The 16,334-nt window shown below is 32.7% G+C and overlaps 1 protein-coding gene across 5 annotated transcripts in view; it reads right to left on the minus strand.

Annotated features, from left to right (window-relative positions):
* Window positions 1-16,334, minus strand: part of LOC127724051 (syntaxin-binding protein 5-like) — a 102,092-nt gene that overhangs the window by 80,671 nt on the left and 5,087 nt on the right. The window lies entirely within an intron of this gene.

Genomic DNA, 16,334 nt, shown 5'->3' on the forward strand with positions numbered 1-16,334 from the left:
ATTTCAGTATGAACTAACTAACCCCTCTTAGCCATGTATGCATGGCTAACCCTCCTAAATTGGGTAAGTTTTCATTATATATTTCTTATCAATTTTCCAGAATTCAAAATTATTCCAGATTCAAATAATTCTGTGTTTGTACATCTATTGAGAATAAATGTATTCTTCAAGTTCTTCTTACATGTATATATCTCCTAATATATTAAGATAAAATGTAAGATATTTACAAAGAAAACTCATTTCATTGTCTCATTCTCTTTCAGACCAACAATTTTCCATTTGAGATTCAATAACATTTTTAAAATTCACATATATAACAATTTCAATACATATATCAGAATGGTCTTTAAATGTCATGAAGAGACTCATTATCTGTTAAAATGACGACCATCTTACTGACTGATGATTGAATCTAAATGTCTACATCAACATCAAGTAATAATTATTTACTGCTGAGTCAGCAGTTCTATCTTAAATTCTTTTTCATTCATATAACCAATCTCTCCGTTGACCTTTAACCTGAAAAATAAAGGATACATGTATAGTGTGGATGTTCACAAGATAATTTTGTGCCTCATTATTTCCAATTCTATGCATCTGCTACACTGAGTATGGTACAGTACCATTATTCACTAATTTCTTATTCCATTATCACTGACTATTGACAATCATTAAAAAAGAAATGTACCAAACAATATTCTACAGTCAGTTCATGCCATCCATCATAGAATACTTGTAAGCTTATACAACAAATGCCTTATTTTTCCACAAACTTGAATGGTTTAAAGATGTTTTACACATAACTTAATTACATGCAATATTTCATTCTTCATTATCACATTTTTTATCTGCCATCTTTTTCCAAAAGTACAATTGTTGCTTTACTTGTACTGTTACAATTCCCTTTGAAACCCTTTTTTTTCCAAATTCAAAACAGTATCATTTTCATGTCTAGAGATATCTTAACCACAAATTTAATGAAAACACCTAGGGAATCATTAATAGCTAACTTAAAATGCCAATCTGATACCAATCCAATATAATTTTCACAAATCTCCATCGCATCTCGTTTTGTTTTCTGTCTGCAAACTGCATAAGTATTGTTATATTTCCTAATGGATCAATGGAAGCGATTTATCTCAATCATTAATTCATTAATTCAACCAAAACTATCAATGACATGGAAAATTTAATTCAATTTCATTGACAGTTAAATTTAATGTAAACCTGCATGCTGTGTAAACCTACTGGTATATTTGGTTTTTCTTACATTGAATGATTACATCATTGTTCTAGGAATATTTATTGCATGAAGCATGCATTTCTCATTCAGCTACATGTAATCTTAAGTCTTACTCTTAAGACATGTTTTATGCTATTTGGTGGAACATAAATTTATATTCAACTGAAGCAGAAGTGTCTACATGCATATTATGTATCTCAGAAAGCTAAGGGATCAATTTTTCTGAACTAAAATCAAGAAGCCTGTTGCAGGACAAGGTTCACTTTAGGCCAAATATGGTTTTAAAATTCAACTTCATCATAAAATATCAAAATGGTTATAATTTTGTTCTTAAATGGATCTATTTCATAAGCTTTACTAGTAGGTTAAACAGATTCTTCATTAAAGTACATTCTAGGCTTCAACCTAAACACAATTTGGATATATACATGTATTGTCAAACAAGAGTGCACACGCTGAAATGTCTCGCCTTCTTTACTAATCAATGATATTATGTTGATAGTCCTAAATATAAAACTTTATTACAACTGTCACATAAACTTAACATTAACCAAGTAAACTAAACATTGACCAATGAACCATGAAAATGAGGTCAAGGTCAGATGAACAATGCTAGGCAGCATGTACAGCTAACAATTCTTCCATACAACAAATATAGTTGACCTATTGCTTATAGTTTAAGAAAAACAGACCAAAACACAAAATATTAACACTGAGCAATGAACCTTGAAAATGAGGTCAAGGTCAAATAAAACCTGCGTGACTGACATATAGATCATAAAATATTTCCATACACCAAATATAGTTGAACTATTGCATATAGTATTAGAAAAAAAGACCAAAACTCAAAAACTTAACTTTGACCACTGAACCATGAAAATGAGGTCAAGGTCAGATGACACCTGCCAGCTAGACATGTACACCTTACAATCATTCCATACACCAAATATAGTATGCCTATTGCATACAGTATAAGAAAAACAGACCAAAACACAAAAACTTAACTATAACCACTGAACCACGAAAATGAGGTCAAGGTCAGATGACACCTGCCAGTTGGACATGTACACCTTACAGTCCTTCCATACACTGAATATACTAGACCTATTGCTTATAGTATCTGAGATATGGACTTGACCACCAAAACTTAACCTTGTTCACTGATCCATGAAATGAGGTCGAGGTCAAGTGAAAACTGTCTGACGGGCATGAGGACCTCGCAAGGTATATACCAAATATAGTTATCCTATTACTTATAATAAGAGAGAATTTAACATTACAAAAAATCTAAACTTTTTTTTCAAGTAGTCACTGAACCATGTAAATGAGGTCAAGGATTTTGGACATGTGATTGACGGAAACTTCGTAACATGAGGCATCCATATACAAAGTATGAAGCATCCAGGACTTCCACCTTCTAAAATATAAAGCTTTTAAGAAGTTAGCTAACGCCGCCGCCGCCGTAGCCGCCGGATCACTATCCCTATGTCGAGCTTTCTGCGACAAAAGTCGCAGGCTCGACAAAAAAAACGATGGTAACGTGCATTTTTCGGACCTTAAAGCTAGTGGAAACCCTTGGCCACAACCTAGGATCCAAAATGTTCTGTAGCCGAAAGTTGCAAATGATGATATTGAATCTATAGACACAAAATATTTCTGGATCAGGGGTGGCTGCCAAAGTGAATAATGTTAGAAACTACGGAATTATTGAAAATTTGCCTGACGTTACAACACAAATAATGCATACTTGAGGGGTCATTTCTTCTTCATTTTTAATGTGATGTGCCAAAAAGAATTTATTTTGTATTAATAGTTAACTATATTAACTATTTCTTTGAGAATTTTGTAGTATTTTGGCCTGATTAAAAAACATCAAACCATAGGGGCCAATTCTAACCCTTCGTAAACTTACTTCTTTTAGGAGGTGATCTTATTAACTTTCCAAATTTCAAGAGCCTTCAATTGTTGAATAATTATTAGTCAAATTAACGTTCACTACTAATATTTTCATACTTTCACTGAGGTTTCAAAATATGCCACCCACCTCCCCAAATGGTATTATATTGTTTTAAAAATATAAGTTATTCAGACAATTATAGCTCATTCTGCTGAATATGCACTAGCATAAAATATCCAAATGTACTTTCTTTAAAATATGTATCTAAGGAATAGGCAGCACTAAAAACTATTGACCTAAGTATGTGATTTTAATTGCATTGGAAAAACTTTCTGCTCATGCTTGTATCATCTATAGGCTTTGAATTCAGTACCATCTATAAGCTTTGAATTCAGTACCATCTATAAGCTTTGAATTCAGTACCATCTATAGGCTTTGAATTCAGTACCATCTATAGGCTTTGAATTCAGTACCATCTATAGGCTTTGAATTCAGTACCATCTATAGGCTTTGAATTCAGTACCATCCATAGGCTTTGAATTCAGTACCATCTATAGACTTTGAATTCAGTACCATCTATAAGCTTTGAATTCAGTACCACCTATAGGCTTTGAATTCAGTACCATCCATAGGCTTTGAATTCAGTACCATCTATAGACTTTGAATTCAGTACCATCTATAAGCTTTGAATTCAGTACCACCTATAGGCTTTGAATTCAGTAATACCTATAGGCTTTGAATTCAGTACCATCTATAAGCTTTGAATTCAGTACCATCTATAAGCTTTGAATTCAGTACCATTTATAGGCTTTGAATTCAGTAACATCTATAGGCTTTGAATTCTGTAACATCTATAGGCTTTGAATTCAGTAACATCTATAGGCTTTGAATTCAGTACCACCTATAGGCTTTGAATTCAGTAACATCTTTAGGCTTTGAATTCAGTACCATCTATAGACTTTGAATTCAGTACCACCTATAGGCTTTGAATTCAGTAACACCTATAGGCTTTGAATTCAGTACCACCTATAGGCTTTGAATTCAGTAACATCTTTAGGCTTTGAATTCAGTACCATCTATAGACTTTGAATTCAGTACCACCTATAGGCTTTGAATTCAGTAACACCTATAGGCTTTGAATTCAGTAACACCTATAGGCTTTGAATTCAGTAACACCTATAGGCTTTGAATTCAGTACCACCTATAGGCTTTGAATTCAGTACCACCTATAGGCTTTGAATTCAGTAACACCTATAGGCTTTGAATTCAGTACCACCTATAGGCTTTGAATTCAGTACCATCTATAGGCTTTGAATTCAGTACCATTTATAGGCTTTGAATTCAGTAACACCTATAGCTTTGAATTCAGTAACACCTATAGGTTGCACTTTGTAAATACAGCTGTTTCTCAAACCACGCCTCTTTTGGGGAGATATATAATATTCATAGATATGCTAATTTGTTAACGTACTGGTTCCCATTTATGATCTCTGTGTTTCATCTCATAGAGACATCACTTGGGAATGTAACCAGTATAGAAAAACATGGTAGCGCCTAAATTTTAATTCTTAGGAGGTCCAAAAATGGAGGTAAGGGTAGTATAGAATTTTAGTATAAGTTTAAACTCTTAGAAGTTCAGGGCATATAAATGTTGAAAATATGCCGCACAGCCCTATATTTTGACCTTTGAATAAAATAGTAGTGCATATAAACTTTCCGTTCTAGGATATTATTTTTCACAAAACTTCATAGTAAAAGTGTCACAGTTTTAGCCGCAAAGGGAGTTCCTATGGGAAATTGCATTGTCTATATTTACAGAATTGCAACCTATATAGGGTTAAAAATTGGAACATACAGAATTTCATAAAATCTTGTTTATCTCAGAGATTGTGGAGATTTTAACTCAAATATGAAGTTTTATAAATATTTCATGGAGATTGAGAAAATCCTGGGCCTTAACTATGATGAGTCAGCATAAATTCACAGTTTACAGTATGCATTGTTTACTTAAAGCCATGAGTTAAAAATAAATTCATAAAATATGCCTATTTGAAATTTAAATTGTTTAGAAGTGCTTAGATTTACCCTTCGCAGTCATTGCAACTCATTGATCCTTCTTACATATTTTTGGTGGGGAGTTTTTGTCCTGTCGATAACTCAAAAGTAAGCCGTAACACCTAAATGTGCTTTTTTGTGACCACGGCATAAAAAGTACAAGCTAGAATTACCAAAAGACCTCAATAAAACTTACAAGAGTGTGTTCTATCCAAAATATGTACTAAATATTCCACATTGCTAGAAGCATGGAAAAAATTTAGGAAATGTGAGGCCCCAGGGGCAAAAAACAGAGAAAAATGCCTCCCCCTGGGTCATAAAACAGATAATTTAACTTCTAAATGCTATGATTTTATTATTTTAAAGGTCTTTTGTAAAGAAAACAATAACTGTGCTAGGAAGTTATGCAAAAATCAGATGTAAGCAGTCATTTCTATCAAACTTTTAGTGAATTTATGCACCAGACTGATATCTTTATAAATACAACTTTTACAAATATGGCTTTGTTTAAACACTTCTAGTTCATATATTACCTAACTTATGTTAGATATATGGTTAGGGATGATACTGTTGTAACATGAATTCTAAACTGACCATTTGAGGCAGAAATTGAGAACTTTCATTGACAAATAGGCATACAGTAAGATGTGGACTGGAGACACAGGCAGGATTGGATACTTTGTATAATCTTGAATGTTGGAATGATTAACTACTACCGTAAGCATTACATTTATAGTATTTTAAAATGCTTTCAATTTGTTATCAAAATAGTTTCAAACAGGTTTTAGACAGTTCATGTCAGAAAACATGCACATAGGGTAAGCTGGCAATAATTAAAGTCTTGTTTTCAAATTCTTTAAAAAATTGAAACAGGGGTAGGTGTATAAAATGTACTGTAAAAGGAAACTTAGAGTATATGCAGTGATTTCTTTAAAACTATAATTCTGATAAATAAGTATTGTTGTGAGAAAAAGTGATTTTAGAGAGTTTTCTATTTGAATAAATGTTTGTATAGGTTGCACTTTGTAAATACAGCTGTTTCTCAAACCACGCCTCTTTTGGGGAGATATATAAAATATTCATAGATATGCTAATTTGTTAACGTACTGGTTCCCATTTATGATCTCTGTGTTTCATCTCATAGAGACATCACTTGGGAATGTAACCAGTATAGAAAAACATGGTAGCGCCTAAATTTTAATTCTTAGGAGGTCCAAAAATGGAGGTAAGGGTAGTATAGAATTTTAGTATAAGTTTAAACTCTTAGAAGTTCAGGGCATATAAATGTTGAAAATATGCCGCACAGCCCTATATTTTGACCTTTGAATAAAATAGTACGTAGTGCATATAAACTTTCCGTTCTAGGATATTATTTTTCACAAAACTTCATAGTAAAAGTGTCACAGTTTTAGCCGCAAAGGGAGTTCCTATGGGAAATTGCATTGTCTATATTTACAGAATTGCAACCTATAGGCTTTGAATTCAGTAACACCTATAGGCTTTGAATTCAGTACCATCTATAGGCTTTGAACTCAGTACCATCTATAGGCTTTGAATTCAGTACCATCTATAGGCTTTGAATTCAGTACCACCTATAGGCTTTGAACTCAGTACCATCTATAGGCTTTGAATTCAGTACCATCTATAGGCTTTGAATTCAGTACCACCTATAGGCTTTGAATTCAGTACCATCTATAGGCTTTGAACTCAGTACCATCTATAGGCTTTGAATTCAGTACCATCTATAGGCTTTGAATTCAGTACCACCTATAGGCTTTGAATTCAGTACCATCTATAGGCTTTGAACTCAGTACCATCTATAGGCTTTGAATTCAGTACCATCTATAGGCTTTGAATTCAGTACCACCTATAGGCTTTGAATTCAGTAACATCTTTAGGCTTTGAATTCAGTACCATCTATAGACTTTGAATTCAGTACCACCTATAGGCTTTGAATTCAGTACCACCTATAGGCTTTGAATTCAGTACCACCTATAGGCTTTGAATTTAGTAACATCTATAGGCTTTGAATTCAGTACCACCTATAGGCTTTGAATTCAGTACCACCTATAGGCTTTGAATTCAGTACCATTTATAGGCTTTGAATTCAGTAACACCTATAGGCTTTGAATTCAGTAACATCTATAGGCTTTGAATTCAGTACCATCTATAGGCTTTGAATTCAGTACCATCTATAGGCTTTGAATTCAGTACCATTTATAGGCTTTGAATTCAGTAACACCTATAGGCTTTGAATTCAGTACCATCTATAGGCTTTGAATTCAGTACCACCTATAGGCTTTGAATTCAGTACCATTTATAGGTTTTGAATTCAGTAACACCTATAGGCTTTGAATTCAGTATCACTTATAGGCTTTGAATTCAGTACCATTGAAAATGAGTTCAATTAAAAAAGAGACAATGCAAATATACTAAATTTTCCACTGTTGTGAAATTGCAAAAAAACAAGATCGGTATCTGCAATTTACTTTTTTATTTCCTGAAAGCAAAGCAAATTGACCTACCTAAATAATGTCCTCTGTAGGTTATCAATTTCTAGAGATAATTATCAATGGTTTTATTTATTCACCTAAAATTGCTTCCCCCTCACATAATCTTTATGAAATTGTTAAATCCATACATTTCCAAAATAAATAAGAATGGTGAACTATAATTTTTTGAACTGAATTTTGACTCAGCATGTATACATTGATAGCACTTACAGTCAGAAAAATTCTACCATCTATAATCATTTTATCACAAAGGAACAAAGTTAATAATGTCTAAAAAGTTCTTCTGTTAAATTTTCTGACTAACATCAGTAAAAATGCATCATTTTAATTCTGCTTGAATTCCATTATCCTTTTAAGTTTGATTATGAAGTAAGACTTTCAAGGTTACACAAGTCAAAACTACTAACAGAATTTCCATTACTGATATATATATACTATATATTTGTATCTATCTACACAAAATAAGACTTTTATAAAAAAAAAGCTAGTCCAATTCAAAGAGAGAATTTGAACATTTCAAGATTTTATCAAACAATAAATACAGCTTTAACATTACATCAGTCAACTTTTTTTTATTGTGGTGACAATTCAAATTTAGCTAGCATTCAATGCAGAAGGCCATTATACAAATGAAATCTGCCAAGATGACAGTGTTGAATAATTGACTTACTAGTAAATGAAAATGTTGGTCGGATCAATGAAGTAGGACTGTCATTTTAACAGACTGCTGACAAGATAATGGACAAGAAATTATAAGATACTAATATCAATACTTGCATAAAAAATGGGGGGAAAATATCATAGAGACTGATACTTCAAGGTAAATTGCCAATTTGGAAAAGAATGGATAATGGTCAGATATGTCCAATGAACATGAGATGAAACCCCATGAAATATTGGTAAATAACAATATATATCATAGAAATAGCTGTCTTTATTGCTGTTCTTCATTTGGAGAGTTCCTTAAAAGATTTGATAATGGTCAAGAGTAGACAATACACCACTTTAATATTCATACAAGGTCATTGCCAGATTATATAAGTAAACAAAAAGATGTGTTTACTGCTGATCTTCGTTTGGACAGTTCTTTAAAAGTCTTTATAATGGTCAAGAGTGGACAATATACCACAATAATCTTCATACAAGCCAACAAGGTCAATACCCGATTATATGAGTAAACAAAAAGCAATAGATCAACCAAGGACATTGTCTGAGGTAAATATATTTATACAAAAATGCCCTTGTTAATATTTTTATCACATTGTATCTGTGAAATACCCTATGCAATGTGTTAATTGAAGATCTATCTATATAATATATAAATAAGGAGAGAAGTGGTATGATTGCCAATGAGACAACTATCCACCAAAGTTCAAATGAAGTGGATGTAAGCAATTAAAGGCAACCGTATGGCTTTCAACAATGAGAAAAACCCATACTGTATAGTCGGCTATATAAGGCCCCGACATGAAAAATATGAAACAATTCAATTGAGAAAATTGTTACTAAGTTAACTAGAATGGGTGACTCATATTCGCCGCAAAATTCTTTCATTTCCAACTACATCCGACCTACATTCGAATTGAAACTTTTTATGTAGGTTTCAGAAAGTTTACTATATGAAAAAAATGTTTGATAAAGGAATTCTCTTCAAAACATTGGTTAAATGTTTTAAAAATGAACGCAAACTCAAGAGGAAATCAAGTTGTTCTTGTACCATTGGGGACACATTTTCGCCGCAATGTATGATATGACCATCCTCATTATCCTTGTATATTATAAAAACAATTGTTTGCAATTACATGAATTAGCTTGAGAGATCATTCCAATACGATTTTTCTAACAAATATTTACTTTATGACTGCAAATGCGTGCCATAAAAATCTTACATAATTGCCAAAATCATTCAAAAACACCTGCGTATTTCTTTATATGTGCGAATAACATTGGAAATGGGGTAAAGAGGAATACCAACAGTTCGAACATTACAAACAGCGTTTAGCATCTATTTAGGCAAGTATTGGGTAAAGGCACACAAAATTTACAGAAAAAATTGCAAAAACGGCGAAAATGTGTCCATGGCGAATATGTGCCACCCACTCTATGTCCAATATGGTGTTGACACTGATGTATTTTTGATCTACATATTTCATGTTTCAAATATCATACATGTATCTTATAATTTTGGTGGTCTAATTTGATTTTGTAATATATTTCAAAATTTTTGAAACCCTGTACAGTAAGCTTTGTTTTCTACATGCATATAAACCCAATTTCATATCATCCTGATACAACTGACTGTGGCAGTAACTGAATAAATCAAATTTTCTTTGCTTAATTTCAAAGCCATTATCAAATTGTCTATATCACTAGACAAAAGCTACTTAATGGCCATTTATATGTGATTTGATTGTCTGTCTTGGGAAAGTACTTTGTGGCTTACACATGAAAACAACTGATGTCGCAGACAGTAAAATATCAAATCTAAAATCTTCTAATTCAGGCTATGAAGAGAATTGAATGTTCATGTATTCATAAAAGATTACACGATTGATTGACTGTTAGTTGCTTAACAGTCAGTTGCAATTATTTCATGCATTTCAGGATGAGAACAGATTAGCAATTTATACAATAGGTCGATTCTGAAAAGTAGTTCCAACCACGATGAAGGACAGATTTTGTGGGTGGAAGAAGTCAGAGAAAACAACAACCTTCAACAGGAAAACTGGTAATTCTAGTCAATTAAGATAGAAGGCAAGCACACCTGGCATGAGCAAGTTCTTTGACACAACCTCCTTAAGCTGAGGACAACCCATGCTTTGCAAATTTTAGGGGGGGGCACGTCCACCAGGCCCCCGCCTGAATCTGCCCCTGCTCCTGGTTGACAGGCTAGTGATCACTGTAGATGAAATATTTAGATCACTCGTCCAATGAGGCCCCCACAATTATTGAAGCTCTCCCTGTGACTTTAATATGAAGAACAGCAATAATAAACTGCTTCGCTGAGCGCAGCTGGATACGCCCGCAAAGGTCCAACTCTGAACAGTTGGGGCAAAAATGGACACCATATTCAAGCTTGATACAGGTCTGAATTTGGATTGTAATTAAATATTTGACATATTACAGGTTTCTGAATAAATATAGTCAAAGAACTTGAAATTGTTTATATGAATTGAATTTATATTCAAATAAAAATTTCTTGCTGTTGTGCAATACACTGTGCTGTTGCGCAATACTTAGTAAATCTGTTGTCAGACTATAAACAAATAAAGTTCAATTAATTCTCAATGTCATATTAGAAATTTATGAAAATCAAAAGGGAGCTTACATCAATAGATATAAACAATTCACCAAAGTTTCATGAGAATTGCTGACAGCATTTTTGAGTTATTGTCTGAAAACTGGAAAATCACCCCTTTTTTAATGAATAAAACCCCATAACTCAGAAATGTAAAATGTAAAATTTATAAAATTCTAAAGGGAGCTTACTTAAATAGATATAAACAATTCACCATAGTTTCATAAGAACTGCTGAAAGCATTTTTGAGTTTTTGTCAGAAAACTGGAAAATCCCCCTTTTTTATGAATAAAACCCTGTAACTCGGAAACGTAAAATCTAAAATTTATAAAAATGAAAAGGGAGCTCATGTCAATAGATATAAACAATTCACCACAATTTCTTGCAAGTTGGTGAAAGCATTCTTGAGTTATTGTCCGAAAACTGGAAAATCCCCCTTTTTTTAATGAATAAAACCCCATAACTCAGAAACGTAAAATTCAAAATTTATAAAAAAGGAAAGGGAGCTCAAGTCAATAGATATAAACAATTCACCAAAGTTTTATGCAAATTGGTTAAAGCGTTTATGAGTTAATGTCCGACATGTTGACGATGGACGGACAGACGGACGGACGGACAGATGGACAGACATACAACGGTATACCATAATACGTCCCGTAAACGGGCGTATAAAAATGCAACACCTTTGCTTTGGGTTTTGCACATTAAATGCAGGGATTTCTTGTCATGAATATTAAGACAGAGTGACTTTAATTTTGATCATCATATTGACAGTGGATTATAGGATTTTTGCAATAGGTATTTGCAATAGTTTGAGAAAGGCTCACAACAGACAGCAAGGTCAAGACAGCATTAGCATGTACATTGTACTTGGTTACATGTAAGCTGCTTTTTTCTTTGATATTTACCAATGACAGATATAGAAGTAATTGAAAATACATTTAATATATATGCAGAGGGAATCAATTAATCACAAAGCATTATTATCCAATGCCCAACAAAACAGACAATCACAGATCTAGAGCAACATCAATGTCTAAATTTAAAATCATAGATTAAAACATCTACATGTAAAAGCAGTATATAAAGTGGTATCTGTCAGTTAAAATTTTTCCTCGTTATTAAAAGTATAAATTTTGGAATGTTTTAGTGAGGGAACACGACTGTACATAGTTCAAATAGGACAATTTACATTTTATATCAATTTTTACAAAATGATTTAACGACACATTCACCACATGTCTCCATTTGTATTGTGTTTTTTGTGCAATAGATATTTAAATGCATTGCCTTTATTTAAAAAATATTTATTGCAATTCTAATAATATAAACATTGTAGTGTTGCTGTATAGGTAATTTTATCAGATGATCTATATTTTGTATTATATATATGAACATATATACAATGATCAATAAATTGGTGATAATGACCTTTATTTTTATCCAATTATTACATACATGTACATATGCAATTAAACGTTACATTTTAAGTAATCTGAAAAATTACCATATGTGCTGTATGATAAACAATGCATGATTTTAAAAACTAAATGTCTAAGGCAATATACAAATTATTTGTTTTTCAATCTGATTGTGTTTTGGTTGCGTATATATAAAATTGAGAATGGAAATGGGAAATGTGTCAAAGAGACAACCCGACCAAAGAGCAGAAAACAACGAAATGCCACCAATGGGTCTTTAACACAGGGAGAAAATCCCGCACCCAGAGGCATGCTTCAGCTGGCCCCTTAACAAAAATGTTTACTAGTTCAGTGAAAATGGACGTCACACTAAACTCCAAAACATATAAATGAACTAGAATTAAAAAACATATAAGACTAACAAAGGCAAGAGGTTCCCGACTTGGGACAGGCACAAAAATGCAGAGGGGTTAAACATGTTTTGTGAGATCTCAACCCCCCCCTATAAACACACAGCAATATGCACAGTAAAATATGCATGTTCATGTATACAATGTCCTGTGGAAAATAGTGAAAATGTATACTACATGCATATTCAGACTGCAAAGGCTTTAGAACAATAATAACATTACAGTAAGGCCAAAGCCAAATATATATGTGTTAAGAGTTTCCTCCTTTAGAAAAATAGAGTAGGGTTGAATATGTATTTTTTTTTATTTCCTTGAGGGTATGCATTACATGAGGCATATAAAATAAGGTAAGTAGGGAAATCCCAAACACAAGTATTTTTTTTTGGCCTTCTGGATTGATTGAATTGGGGCAATTCAAGTGGAAGGAGAATTTTTAATCACACTTGATATTTAACTGGAAAAACTCTATTGACATTCTCCTAAATTGCTTTATGAATTTGGATATTACAATGAAGTAGTACATCTATCAATAAAAAGAGAAATGGGTTCAAGACAGAAATCCAACATCACAAATAAAAGATATTTAGAGGTCATCTGTCCAGTCTTCAACCACTTATAATTAGTTATTTCCATTATAAGCATCTACTTGCACATGTGTACATTTCATGTATATATGGAAAGCCCAAGGTTGTTCAAAGTCCAGACCATGCATACAGTCATAAAATTTTGGAGTACAATTATCATACTCAGAATCAGAAACCAACCAATCAAAATACTGTATTTGATGTTTTGAGCACACATGTTGTACCATGGGTAACGAGTCAAAAATTTCAAGGCCATGTACCTCCATATATGTCTAAACTATAAATGTTTTAACAAAAACAAGATCAATGTCATCAAGTATACATCTACATAAAAGCAGAATGATCAGATAAGCTAGAATCTATATGGAAGGATTAGTACATGTACATGTAACTTACTTAACCTTCTTGTACAGAATTATTTCCAGAAAAAAAGTAACCATGAGTATATTTATTACAAAATTTATATTTTTATACTAATTACTTATTCATCAAATAACATTTGTTAATGAAGCAAAATTTTTGTGAAAATATATTTCTACACATTTTTTTAAGGTTTTTGAAAAGTGTTCTCTTCTTGAAAGCATCCAATCAAAAATTGACCTTTTACATGTTTTCTCTTCTATTTACTTCTCATTTTCATGCACAAGAGTCACCAGCCCATCTAACAAATATTTCTTGACAATCTGCGGATCTTTTGCAAAAGACATACAGCTAAGTGAAGAGAAAATCAATACAAATTGTGTGTGTTTGACAGTGAGGTCAACTCCTAACTAGCTAAGCTAGTTCAATTATATTTTCACAATGCCACTAAAATTCCTTTAAATAGCTATTAATTTGTAAGGAGGAAAATGTCTGAATTTCAAGTACATTGTATTTATGATTGATGTAATAAGCTTGCAGTGAAATTATCCAACCGCTATATAAATGTATGCTGTAAACATTTTCATCAAGGGAGAAGTTATTTGGGGATGAGCATCACAGACAGGCATTAATAGAAAAGAGAATGGAAACGGGAAATGTGTCAACATGGTCAAAGAGACAACAACCTGACCAAAGAGCAGAAAACAGCCCAAACCCATCAATGGGTCTTCAACCCAGGGAGAAAATCCTGCACCCAGATGCGGCTTCAGCTGGCCCCTAAACAATAATGTATATACTAGTTCAGCGAAATGGATGACACGTCAAACTCTGAAGCATACAAATGAACCAACATTTTAAAAAACACACAAGACTATCAAAGGCTAGAGGTTCCCGACTTGTGACAGCCGCAAATATGTGATAGGGTGAAACATGTTTTGTGATATCTCAATCCTCCTACCTGTTAGATATTTTTATACAAGCATGTCCCCCTCTAATTTCTCTAATTTCAAATTCAATTGGCTGTTGTGATACAATGCACCAGAAGACCTGCATGTACATTTAGGAAAAACCTGTAAGCTCAATATTCAGTAGATAATTAACTGTTTTAAATACATTGAATTTGTGCTCTTTAATAAATTTCGCTTTACACTAAAATTCTAGTAATTTGAAAGACTTTTTGTCTGATTTTTAAAAAAAACGTCTTTGAGCTGATGTGACATAAAGTAATCACCCAATCAATCAAATTCAATTTCAAAATGTTATATAAGGGACTCTCATGAATCCAGAATCACTGATCGGTCTGTCTCAACCATTATCATATCATACATGTAACTCTGATAAATCACTGATTGACCAGTCTATCTCAACCATTATCATATCAAGGGTCACAACTCTGATATTTCACTGATTGACCAGTCTGTCTCAACCATTATCATATCAAGGGTCATATCTCTGATAAATCACTGATTGACCAGTCTATCTCAACCATTATCATATCAAGGGTCATAACTCTGATAAATCACTGATTGACCAGTCTATCTCAACCATTATCATATCAAGGGTCATATCTCTGATAAATCACTGATTGACCAGTTTATCTCAACCATTATCATATCAAGGGTCATAACTCTGATAAATCACTGATTGACCAGTCTGTCTCAACCATTATCATATCAAGGGTCATAACTCTGATAAATCACTGATTGACCAGTCTATCTCAACCATTATCATATCAAGGGTCATAACTCTGATAAATCACTGATTGACCAGTCTATCTCAACCATTATCATATCAAGGGTCACAACTCTGATATTTCACTGATTGACCAGTCTGTCTCAACCATTATCATATCAAGGGTCATATCTCTGATAAATCACTGATTGACCAGTCTATCTCAACCATTATCATATCAAGGGTCATAACTCTGATAAATCACTGATTGACCAGTCTATCTCAACCATTATCATATCAAGGGTCATAACTCTGATAAATCACTGATTGACCAGTCTATCTCAACCATTATCATAGCAAGAGTCATAACTCTGATAAATCCTGTCTTATTTATTATGTAAACAGAAAAGTAATGTGATGAAGTCATAAAGTAAGGCATATTTGGGATCACCCGTTTACATTTATGCATGATATATCAATTTATGAGTAATGTCACTTGTTCATAGTACAGGTTTTTAGCAGGGTGAGGGGGTTCAAAATAGAAAAGTGTCATGGTCAAACATTTTAAGTATATATCTGATAAAATTTCATTTGTTTAAACTGATTCGATAACATCGAAAAATGACACATGATGGAACTTTATGAATAAAGGCAGATGTGAGGGAAACATCAATGATCATATTGCAATCTTAAGTGTCAGCAACAACACAAAAACCCAGAAGATACATGTACTGAATAGAAAATATTGTGTAATAAAATGTTTAATTCTGTAAAGATGCACATGATAATAATAATACAACTAGATTGATCCAATAGAAAATAAATGATTGATTGATTTTAGCTTGTTTAACATACAGTGGCAAATATTTCAGGCATATTCAG

The sequence above is a fragment of the Mytilus californianus genome, unplaced genomic scaffold (assembly GCF_021869535.1).
Source record: "Mytilus californianus isolate M0D057914Y unplaced genomic scaffold, xbMytCali1.0.p SCAF_14, whole genome shotgun sequence".
Lineage (NCBI taxonomy): Eukaryota > Metazoa > Mollusca > Bivalvia > Mytilida > Mytilidae > Mytilus > Mytilus californianus.